This window comes from Papio anubis, chromosome 2, assembly GCF_008728515.1.
Source record: "Papio anubis isolate 15944 chromosome 2, Panubis1.0, whole genome shotgun sequence".
In the NCBI taxonomy this organism is placed as follows: domain Eukaryota; kingdom Metazoa; phylum Chordata; class Mammalia; order Primates; family Cercopithecidae; genus Papio; species Papio anubis.
This window is the reverse complement of record NC_044977.1, coordinates 129,139,027-129,151,009: the sequence shown is the minus strand read 5'-3', so window position 1 is coordinate 129,151,009 and position 11,983 is coordinate 129,139,027. Positions and strand designations below refer to the sequence as shown.

At 38.3% G+C, this 11,983-nt stretch overlaps 1 long non-coding RNA gene across 2 annotated transcripts in view; it reads right to left on the bottom strand.

Moving 5' to 3' along the window:
• Positions 1–2,004: 2,004 nt before the first annotated feature.
• LOC103882220 overlaps positions 2,005–11,983 on the bottom strand; it is a 28,458-nt gene continuing 18,479 nt past the window's right edge. For both annotated transcript variants that reach the window (XR_643977.4, XR_643978.4), the window contains one exon: positions 2,005–2,709. This is a non-coding gene — a long non-coding RNA (uncharacterized LOC103882220). The remainder of the gene's footprint in view (positions 2,710–11,983) is intronic.

Here is an 11,983-nt window from a genome sequence, read left to right as displayed (position 1 = left end):
AGAATATTTTATAAGGTTTTTAATGGAACTTACTCACATGTCTTGTCATAAATACACCTAATACAAAATATGTCAATCCAAAATATGTCAATGAAGGCATGAAGCTGTGCATACTAGCTTTGACCAGAATATACATTTGTATCACAACAATTATTTATCAAATTTAGCAAGTTGGTAAACCTTTTCATAAAGTTGATATGTTTCTAAAGACATTTTAACTGAGAAATATTAATTTTAATGTGGCATCCTGGAGAAAGTTGGCAAATGGAATAGCATGTATTTTCAGAAGGGGGATATTAGAAAGAAATTCAAGAACCATATCACTTAGATCATGCTAGGAAATTTGGGCTTTATTCTGACATCAGTAGTGGCAGCAGTGAAAGTTTTCCAATAGGAGGAGTGTGGGAAATTTAAGTATTAGAAGAATCACTCCGGCTTCAGAGAGAACAATTTGTGGCATGGCAGAGAGAACTGATTGAAAAGGGACTTATTACAAGGTTTCTCATCCATGGCAACTTGTCTGTTGCCTAAATTATCCTTGAATTTCAAATTAGTCTTACAACCTATTATTAAAAGTTGTTCTAAAATAAATTTCTACTTCTCTGTTATTAACCTTTTCTAACTTTTTCAATATCATCTTTTTTACAAATAAGTTCAAATGCTGCAGCCTCAACAAGAAAGCCTTCTAGAAAAACAAAAATAATAATTTCAACTATTTCATTGTCATATTCTAACCCTCTCTCTTCTGCAAGTCCTTCCACCCACTATTAATAAAAGTCATTGTTCATCTAGTGCTAAATCTGCTGTTCTACTCATCATTCCTTTGTCGCTAATCACTTTTTTTTTCCTCTGACCTCCATTAGCAGCTTCTATCTTGATTCTTCACAATTTTATGATAATAACTTTGGGTTTGGATTTATTTTGTTTGCTGGACAAATAATTCAGTTTGCTCTGTCAATATAAGTAATAAGTGAATTGTCAAGTCTGGAAAATTCTCAGCCACTAATTCTTCAACTATTTTTAAATTATATTTTGTCATTATGAAACACTTTTAAGAAGTATATTGGGCTTTCTCCTACTACTTTTCTGTTTCTTAAACTCAATTTAGCTATTTTTAGATCTCCTTAAATCTCTGAGTTGGGTTTTGAGAAATTTTATCATTTATGTCTTTTAGTTTTCAAATTCTGGCTATATATCTCATTTTCTGTTTCCTGACATATAAGACATATAAAGGTGCATAGCTTTGTTCTACAGCAACAGTGGATTTTGACAGAGAACAGCTACATAAACACTTCTAAGATTAAAAATTTTGACACTTCTCATGATCAAGTTTCTTCTCCCTTGTGCCACTCTTAGTGATTAACAATTGTCTCCAACCATTAAAATAATCTTAATTTTGACTTCTAACTGTGTTGATTAGTTTTACATCTTTTTGAAATTTTTATGAGTATAATAATCCAATGAATATCTGGCTTCTTTTGTTTAATATTATATTTGAGATATAAATCCAAGGTTTTCCATATAGCTGTAGTTTATTTTTATTGGCAAGTTATGTTCTATTGTAACTGTAAATCCATTGCATATCTTATATTCATTGTATATCTATAGTGCTGAGACCAGCTGGGTCAGGGAGACCCTAACCCAGAGGCACTAGAGGAATTAAAGACATACACAGAAATAAAGAGGTGTGAAGTTGTAAATCAGGGGTCTCACAGCCATCAGAGCTGAAAGTCCTGAACAGAGATTTACCCACATATTCATTAACAGCAAACCAGTCATTAGCATTGTTTCTATAGATAAAATTAACTAAAAGTATCCCTTATGGGAAACGAAGGGATGGGCCGTATTAAGGGAACAGGTTGGGCTAGTTAACTGCATCAGGAACACACCCTTAAAGACACAGATTGCTCATGCTATTGTTTGTGGCTTAAGAATGCCTTTAAGCAGTTTTCCACCCTGGGCAGGCCAGGTGTTCCTTGCCCTCATTCCCGTAAACTCACAACCTTCCAGCTTGGGCATTAGGGCCATTATGAACATGTTACAGTGCTGCAGAGATTCTGTTTATGGCCAGTTTTGGGGCCAGTTTATGGCCAGATTTTGGGGAGCTTGTTCCCAACACTATAGTATGTTTATCCATTCTATTGTTGATATGCATTTGCAGTAGTTTGACTTTAAGACCAGTGCAGAGACTGCTTCTATAAATATTATTCTGTACATGTATTTTCATGTATAAGGTGGGGAACAAGTTTCATATGAATTTCCAGGCTATCTACTACCAGTTATTGAGAACATGGTCCTTTCCTTATCATTTTGCAATGGCCCTTTTGTCATAATTCAGGTATCAATATATACCTGGGCTTTTTGTGGATTATGTATTCTTTTACATTTTGTCTATTTTTCCAATGCTACCTAGCATGATTTCTGTACCTAAATAAGGATTATTGATACATAGTATCATAGGTATCGATACAATTACTGACAAATAATGTCAGTCTGTTAAATATTTTCTAATTTTCTTTGTGAATTTATTTATTTATTTTGTGGGACACCAAAATTTTATTATTACTCAAATCAGTTGGGTCAGAGATGAATTCATCGGGAGTTGAAACTGTCTTCTTGTGATGAGTCAGTTCCCAGGTGACGGCGGCAAGAAGAGATGAGCTAGTTTATCAGTATGGGTGATATCAGATGATCCATCAGATGCAAGGCCTGCAAAATATCAGAAGCCCTGATCTTAGATTTTACAGTGGCGGTGTTATCCCAGGAGCAATTTGGGGAGGGTCGGAATCTAGCAGATTTCAGCTGCGTGACTCGTAAATCATAATTTCTAATCTTTTGGCTAATTTGTTAGTCCTACAAAGGCAGTCTAGCTCTCAGGCAAGAAAGGGTTTGTATCGGGAAAGGGCTCTTATCATCTTTGTTTCAAATTATAAACTATAAACTAAGTTCCTCCCAAAGTTAGTTTGGCCTATGCCCAGGAATGAACAAGAATAGCGTGGAGGTTAGAAGCAAGAAGGGGTTGGTTAGATCAGGTTTCTTTCACTATCTCACTTATAATTTTGCAGTGGTGGTTTCAGTTCCTCCCTTTGGGTTTTATAACATCTTAATCTTAAGGTGTTGGCTAAAGAAGATGGAAAAAGGCTGAAGACTGCTCTAATCTCTTCCTGCCGACTAGGGGTATAGGGGAGGTAGGTGTAATTAATTCCAAGGTGAAAGCAGTAGAACCTCTTTGCAACAGTATTAGCATACTCATGCAGGCCAGGCTGGGATTCCAAGGCTTGCATGACAAAGGCAGTGGTATTCTTATCTCTAGTTTTAGTACAGCATTAAAGGGAACAGCACACTATAAGGCAAATAATGAGTTCTTGGATAACGAGTGAAATTCCAAGTTTTAAAAGTAAAGATTTGAAACATTAGGAGATTTGTGGCCCACAAAAAATTTAGGATTTACTCCAAACTGTAGGGAAAAAAATAAAAATAAAAAAAAAATAAAAGAACTCAAGAACAACTAACAACAGGTGTATTATGGGGTTTTTTTTTAAGCATAATTTTTCACTCTAGTCTCCATTTTTATTGAAAATAAATTAAGGTAGGTCAAATTGACTTGTAAAATTTGTTTTAATCTTAAAATGCTCTGCCTGATTATTTGCATAAAGAGAAGTAGACATAATTATTTTCCATATAGGCTGTTTTGAATATTGACTTTGCTGAAATTTTATTCTGTAAAGAATCTCAGATTGTACTTTTTTAAAGCCTTGAAGCCCAGTCAAGGATTTATCTATGCTTGCAAATACCTGTGAATTTCTCCTAGACATCCCCAAATAACTTGGGGTCCCGAGCCTGGCAGAAAGTGATATTCTTTGCTTACCACAGATTAGGAAACTCATACTGGGTTTGTGTAGACAAGGTATTAGGACAGATTTTCTAAGGGGTTTTTGTTGGCCCTAGAAGTCAAATTTGTTTATTTAAAGGAAGCATGCCATTCTAACCAAAGCCTTGGTAAAATAAACAGTTTCTCCAATTGTGACCTGTTACAAAAGAAAACAGATTCTTACTGCACTTATGCAAACAACTATACAGCCATAAGTTGAGAATACTCACAAACAGTGTCTAAGTTCTGAAGAAATCAGGCAGAGAGAAAGCAATATGTTCCAAATTTTGCTCCCAGAAGTATACTATTCTTACTTAGTAAAAGTAGTAAATAGCACAAAAGAAACAAATTTTCTTGACTCTGAAGCAAAAAGATTAGCAATGTTTAACACATCTGCTCTTCATGATGGTCCTAGAAGGTTTGTTTTCTCCTCTATTCTAATGGCACATTTTTAAAAATTACCAGAGATCTGCATGTAAGAGTACCCATCAGATTCCTACATCTGATTATAAACTGCCTTCTGAAAAGGATCAAAGCAAGATAAAGTTGTCTGAGACAAAAGTTTTAGGAGATTCACTAAAAAATTACAACTGACTAGGAATTTGTTACTTCTGTGGCATACAACAATTTTACATGATAATTATAATTATTAATAATGACACTAAATCATATCAGAATTATAGAAGTTTCCCATAATTATGGAACACATACTGATAACATATTTATATAAATACAGCCCAAAGAAAGCCAAATACCATTTCATATTTGACAATGCTTCTTGTATGATTTTTATACCAAATAAGACAAATATGTCATTTTTGGACTTTAGGGGACCTAATATCTAAAAGCATAATTAGGTTAGAAAAAGACATACATTATAATTTGATTTTAGAAAGTTTTTCAAATATCAAAGGTTTAAAACACCAGATGTCACAAAATAGCCTCCCTCATTGCTAGCACAGCAGTCTGAGATCGAACTGCAAAGCAGCAGCAAGGCTGGGGGAGGGGCGCCCGCCATTGCTGAGACTTAGGAAGGTAAACAAAGCCTCCAGGAAGCTTGAACTGGGTGGAGCCCACCGCAGCTCAAGGAGACCTGCCTGTCTCTGTAGACTCCACCTCTGGGGACAGGTCATAGCAAAAAAAAAAAAAAAAAGAAGAAGCAGCAGAAACCTCTGCAGATGTTAATGACCTTGTCTGACAGCTTTGAAGAGAGCAGTGGATCTCCCAGCATGGAGGTTGAGATCTGAGAACGGACAGTCTGCCTGCTCAAGTGGGTCCCTGACACCTGAGTAGCCTAACTGGGGGACATCCTCCACTAGGTACAGACCGACAACTCACACCTCACATGGTGGGGTACAACCCTGAGACGAAGCTTCCAGAGCAAGAATCAGACAGCAGCACTCACTGTTCAGCAATATTCTATCTTCTGCAGCCTCCGCAGCTGATACCCAGGCAAACAGGGGCTGGAGTGGACCTCAGGCAATCTCCAACTGACCTACAGGTGAGGGTCTTGACTGTTAGAAGGAAAACTAACAAAAAGAAAGGACACCCACACCAAAACCCCATCAGTACGTCACCAGTATCAAAGACTAAAGGCAGATAAAACCACAAAGATGGGGAAAAAGCAGGGCAGAAAAGCTGGAAATTCAACAATTTCAAAAAATCAGAGTGCATCTCCCCCTCCAAAGGAACACAGCACATCGCCAGCAACGGATCAAAGCTGGATGGAGAATGACTTTGACGAGTTGAGAGAATAAGGCTTCAGTCGATCAAACTTCTCAGAGCTAAAGGAGGAACTATGCACCCAGCCCAAAGAAACTAAAAATCTTTAAAAAAGAATGGAAGAATTGATAACTAGAATAATCAATGCAGAGAAGAACATAATCAAACTGACAGAGATAAAAACCATGACACAAGAAATACGTGACAAATGCACAAGCTTTAGTAACTGACTCAATCAACTGGAAGAAAGATTATCAATGATTGAAGATCAAATGAATGAAATGAAGTGATAAGAGAAGTCTAGAGAAAAAAAAAGGAAAAAGAAATAAACAAAGCCTCCAAGAAATATGGGATTATGTGAAAAGGCCAAATCTACGTCTGATTGGTGTGCCTGAAAGTGAAGGAGAAAATGGAGCCAAGTTGGAAAACACTCTTCAGGATATCATCCAGGAGAACTTCCCCAACCTAGTAAAGCAGGCCAACATTCAAATTCAGGAAACACAAAGAACCCCACAAAGATATTCCTCGAGAAGAGGAACTTCAAGACACATAATTGTCAGATTCACCAAAGTTAAAATGAAGGAAAAAACGTTAAGGGCGACCAGAGAGAAAGGCCAGGTTACCCACAAAGGGAAGTCCATCAGACTAACAGCAGATCTCTCAGCAGAAACTCTACAAGCCAGAAGAGAGTGGGGGCCAATATTCAACATTCTTAAAGAAAAGAATTTTAAACCCAGAATTTCATATGCAGCCAAACTAACTTTCATCAGTGAAGGAGAAATAAATTCCTTTACAGACAAGCAAATGCTTAGAGATTTTGTCACCACCAGGCCTGCCCTACAAGAGATCCTGAAGGAAGCACTAAACATGGAAAGGAACAACCGGTACCAGCCATTGCAAAAACATGCCAAAATGTAAAGACCAACAATGCTAGGAAGAAACTGCATCAACTAATGAGCAAAATAACCAGCTAATATCACAATGACAGGATCAAGTTCACACATAACAATATTAACCTTAAATGTAAATGGACTAAATGGTCCAATTAAAAGACACAGACTGGCAAATTGGATAAAGAGTCAAGACCCATCAGATTGCTGTATTCAGGAGACCCATCTCACATGCAGAGACACACATAGGCTCAAAATAAAGGGATGGAGGAAGATCTACCAAGCAAACGGAGAACAAAAAAAAAGGGGGGGGGGTTGCAATGCTAGTCTCTGATAAAACAGACTTTAAACCATCAAAGATCAAAAGAGACAAAGAAAGCCATTACATAATGGTAAAGGGATCAATTCAACAGGAAGAGCTAACTATCCTAAACATATATGCACCCAATACAGGAGCATCCAGATTCATAAAGCAAGTCCTTAGAGACTTACAAAGTGACTTAGACTTCCATACAACACTGGGAGACTTCAACACCCCACTGTCAACATTAGACAGATCAACGAGACAGAAAGTTAACAAGGATATCCAGGAATTGAACTCAACTCCGCACCAAGTGGACCTAATAGACATCTACAGAACTCTCCACCCCAAATCAACAGAATATACATTCTTCTCAGCACCACATCGCACTTATTCCAAAATTGACCACATAGTTGGAAGTAAAGCACCCCTCAGCAAATGAAAAAGAATAGAAATTATAACAAATTGTCAGACCACAGTGCAATTAAACTAGAACTCCGGACTAAGAAAATCAAACATCCATTTCAATACAAGACAACCCCAAATCAATCCCTTTTGTAAATCAGCCCATCCCTCATGGGAGTCTCATCTCTCAGTGGGTATAGTGATGTTTCCATATCTTCTATATGGCCAGGAGCATGGTTCTCTAATCTAAGCATCAAAGAGCTGACTATTCCCCCATAACTGCCATTACCCATCCTCTAAATAATATTTCCTACTTATCTGTTTCCAAATTTCTCTCATAATACAAAATAGTTTCTGACACCCACAAATGTCAAAACTGTCAGATAAAGCAATACAACATAAAATAGCCTTAGATTTTGAGAGGGATCAATCCACTTTCAATTCCTGATGTTTTATTAGGAAATTAGGTTTTTCTCAGGATGGGAACTGTGGTTCCTCATCTGTTTCCCCCCAGGAGATCCAGGATGTTGGAATTTATCTTAGGTTCTCTCATGTGGGCATCAGAGTGACAAGAAGACAACAAAGAGAAAAACAATCCAGTCAACTGAGAAGAAAAAGAAACTTTTTTTTTAAAGAAAAACACAATTCAAGAAGAAGAAAAAGAAAAAGGGCTTTTAAATATGTATGCTTGGATATCTACTTTTAATTAAGCTGATTTAAACCATAGAGCTCTTTAAAAAAAAAAAAGTATTTTTAAATCTTATTAACTTCAGCCAGGACAGACAATATTTCTGGCTTTTGACTTCTACCACAGGTAACGACCTACATTAAATTAATAACAAGTGTTAAACAAGGTTATAACTTAACCATAAATGCACAAGGTGTCTCAAAGTGATGGTAAGCAGTTTTTTTTTTAAGAATTAGAATCTCTTCCAACTATACTACAAGGGTACAGTAACCAAAACAGCATGGTACTGGTACCAAAACAGAGATATAGACCAATGGAATAGAACAGAGCCCTCAGAAATAATACCACACATCTACAACCATCTGATCTTTGACAAATCTGACAAAAACAAGAAATGGGGAAAGCATTCCCTATTTAATAAATGGTCCTGGGAAAACTGGTTAGCCATACGTAGAAAGCTGAAACTGGATCCCTTCCTTATACCTTATAGAAAAAATTAATTCAAGATGGATTAAAGACTTAAATGTTAGACCTAATACCATAAAAACCCTGGAAGAAAATCTAGGCAATACCATTCAGGACATAGGCATGGGCAAAGACTTCATGTCTAAAACACCAAAAGCAATGGCAACAGAAGCCAAAATTGACAAATAGGATCTAATTAAACTAAAAAACTTTTGCACAGCAAAACAAACTACCACCAGAGTGAACAGGCAACCTACAGAATGGGAGAAAATTTTTGCAATCTACTCATCTGACAAAGGGCTAATATCCAAAATCTGCAAAGAACTCAGACAAATTTACAAGATAAAAAAAAAAACACCCCAATCAAAAAGTGGGTGAAGGTTATGAACAGACACTTCTAAAAAGAAGACATTTATGCAGTTATGAGACCCGTGAAAAAATGTTCATCGTCACTGGCCATCAGAGAAATGCAAATCAAAACCACAATGAGATACCATCTCAAACCAGTTAGAATGGCAATCATTAAAAAGTCAGGAAACAACAGGTGCTGGAGAGAATGTGAAGAAATAGGAACAACTTTACACTGCTGGTGGGACTGTAAACTAGTTCAACCATTGTGGAAGACAGTGTGGCGATTCCTCAAGGATCTAGAACAAGAAATACCATTTGACCCAGATATCCCAATACTGGGTATATACCCAAAGGATTATAAATCATGACGCTATAAAGACACATGCACACGTATGTTTATTGTGGCACTATTCACAATAGCAAAGACTTGGAACCAACCCAAATGTGCACCAATGATAGACTGGATTAAGAAAACGTGGCACATATACACCATGAAATCCTCTGCGGTCATAACCAAGGATGAGATCATGTCCTTTGAAACTATTGCAAGGACAATAAAACCAAACACCGCATGTTCTCACTCACAGGTGGGAATTGAACGAGAACACTTGGACACAGGGTGGGGAACATCACACACTGGGGCCTGTCATGGGGTGGGGGGAGTTGAGAGGGATAGCATTAGGAGATATACCTAATGTAAATGATGAGTTGATGGGTGCAGCACACCAACATGACACATGTATACATATGTAACAAACCTGCACATTGTGCACATGTACCCTAGAACTTAAAGTATTAAAAAGTAATAATAATAGTCTCCCCAAAGGCAGTTCAGGGGAAGGAAGAATAAAGACAGGCTATCAGAAGCTATCCATGAGGGAAAGAAAAAATATCAATAAATGGCAGAGTTACAAAAATTACAAACCAGAAAGAAATCAATCCTGAAGCTGAGAATTGAAGCTGAGAATTGAAACTGGGCTGCCATGTTCAAAGGACAAAGCCTTAACTATTAAGCTAAATAGCATTGAGCAGTTTCTTTTGCTCTTCCCAGAAGGAGTTTAGAGCAGCCAATTTCAACTTTGCAAAGACTTTTAACTGCCCAAGAATTTTTAGGGCTTACCATGATACAAACTCAAAATTCTTGTCTTCTGGTGGATGGTGGCAACCAAGAGAAAGTGTCTCTGAAAGACACAAAGCAAAACAGAAATTTCATTCGGTATTAGTTTCAGGGAACTGCAGCAAAGTTTGTAAATAGCCAGCCTACAGGACTGGCTTGAAAAGTAGGTTTATAGGGGTCCTAAACCTGCATTATATCCTGTGATATCCCTCTGTCCCTCAAAGAATACAGAGAAAACAAACTCTTTGCACAAAGTACACTAGACTTGCTACACCATAAGACTAGTCTCACAAATCCTTTTTTCTAATAATCAAATCCTTGCAGAGGAGACAAACAGTGATGCTTGCCATTTAAACAAAAACACGCAGAGCGACAGAGAGAGAGAGAGAGAGAGAGAGAGAGAGAAAGGTTAGCAACCTGGCTGCTAAGAAATTCTTACCCTTTTTGCTGGCCTACCAGGTTTCTGGGTTCCCTTTCTCTGTAGCTTCCAGAAGAGCAGAGTCACTTTGATGACTCTGCTCCCTGTACCATAGCTGTGTGCGTCAAGCCCCAGTACAAAAGAAAATCATCCTTTTATGTTTTATGATTCCATAGGCAAAAGCTTCTTAATTTTGCAAGATGTTGCCCAATGGGCTGCATGTGGAACCAAATTAACATTTTCCATCCCAGACAAAGAAAAATACATATAACAAAACAGACACTAGTCACTTCATTCAGCACCCAACATCCACCAGGCAAGGCTCAAACTTTCTCCCATTAGTTCCTGTCATACTTAATTCACTCAAGGTTGGGAAGGATGACTCTAACCAGGAATTCAGTGGATGGTCTCCAGGCAAGATGAAGGATCATCACCCCAAATCAGTTCTTTTAAGGCTTTTTTCAGGGCTCCACTGAATGTGATCCAACTTGCAGAGGGTCTCCAAATTAGGCCTGATGGACTTCTGTTAGCAATTCCTTCAGTGATCCCCTCCACAAATATGAACACACAAACAAGAATAAGAGGGAGAGAAGGCCTTCCAAATCAAGATCCCTAATCAAGAATTCCAACATTATTCCTTCCAAACTAACCTCCTATTCTCTGTCTGAAAAGTCTCCCCCAAATCTCCCAAACTGAGGAGAAGACTCTTCCTACTAATTAGGGAGAGCCAACTGAGACCCCCAGAGGAGCTGAACTAACTGGAGGAAGGAAGGAGGTGTTGGCAGCACCTAGAATATTTACCAAATCAGATACCTGGTAAAAGAACTTGTATTAGTCTGTTCTCATGCTGCTATATAACACTTCCCTGAAACTGGATAATTTATAGAGGAAAAGAGGTTTAATTGACACAGTTCCACATGGTTGGGGAGGCTTCAAGAAACTTATGCCCTTGGAGCAAGGAGAAGCAGGCACCTTCTTCACAAGGCAGCAGCAGAGGGAAGAGCATGTGAAGGAGGAACTGTCACTTACAAAACCATCAGATCTTATGAGAACTCACTCATTGTCACCAGAAAAACATGGGTGAACCAACCTTATGATCCAATCACCTCCTTCCCTCAACACATGAGGATTACAGGTCCCAGCCTTGATATATGGGGATTACAATCTGAGATGAAATTTGGGTGAGGACACAGAACCAAACCATATTAGGGCTACAGGTATAGCCACTCCATGATGGATGGGGCTACAGACAGACACTCCATGATGGGGCTACAGACACCCTCTGGTAAGCTACAGATAGACACCTCACCATGGGGCTATAGACAGACACCCCACCATGGAACTGCAGTTGTATGATATCTCCCCAGGACCATTTCTCTGTTTCAATTAAGTCCATGCACATTGGATGGACAGCACCTTGCCAGAAGACATAGGATCAGAGTCAGTCCCCAGTCCAAGAGAACTGGGTGGCCACTTGGGCTGGCCTCTGGATCTGTCACTGTATGGGGGCTACCAAACCATGGGCAGGTAGCCACAAGGGCAGTCATGGAGGAGCCCCCAAATTTGTAACCACCCACTGGATTTACCTTGCCTGCTGCCTAGACAGATTCTATTTATCAAGACAGGGGAATTGCAGTAGAGAAAGAGTAATTCATGAAGAGCCAGCTGTGTGGAAGACTGGAGTTTTATTATTACTCAAATCAGCCTCTCTTTGTGGTATTTATCCTTGACCCATGGATTTAGAAATGTTTCTGT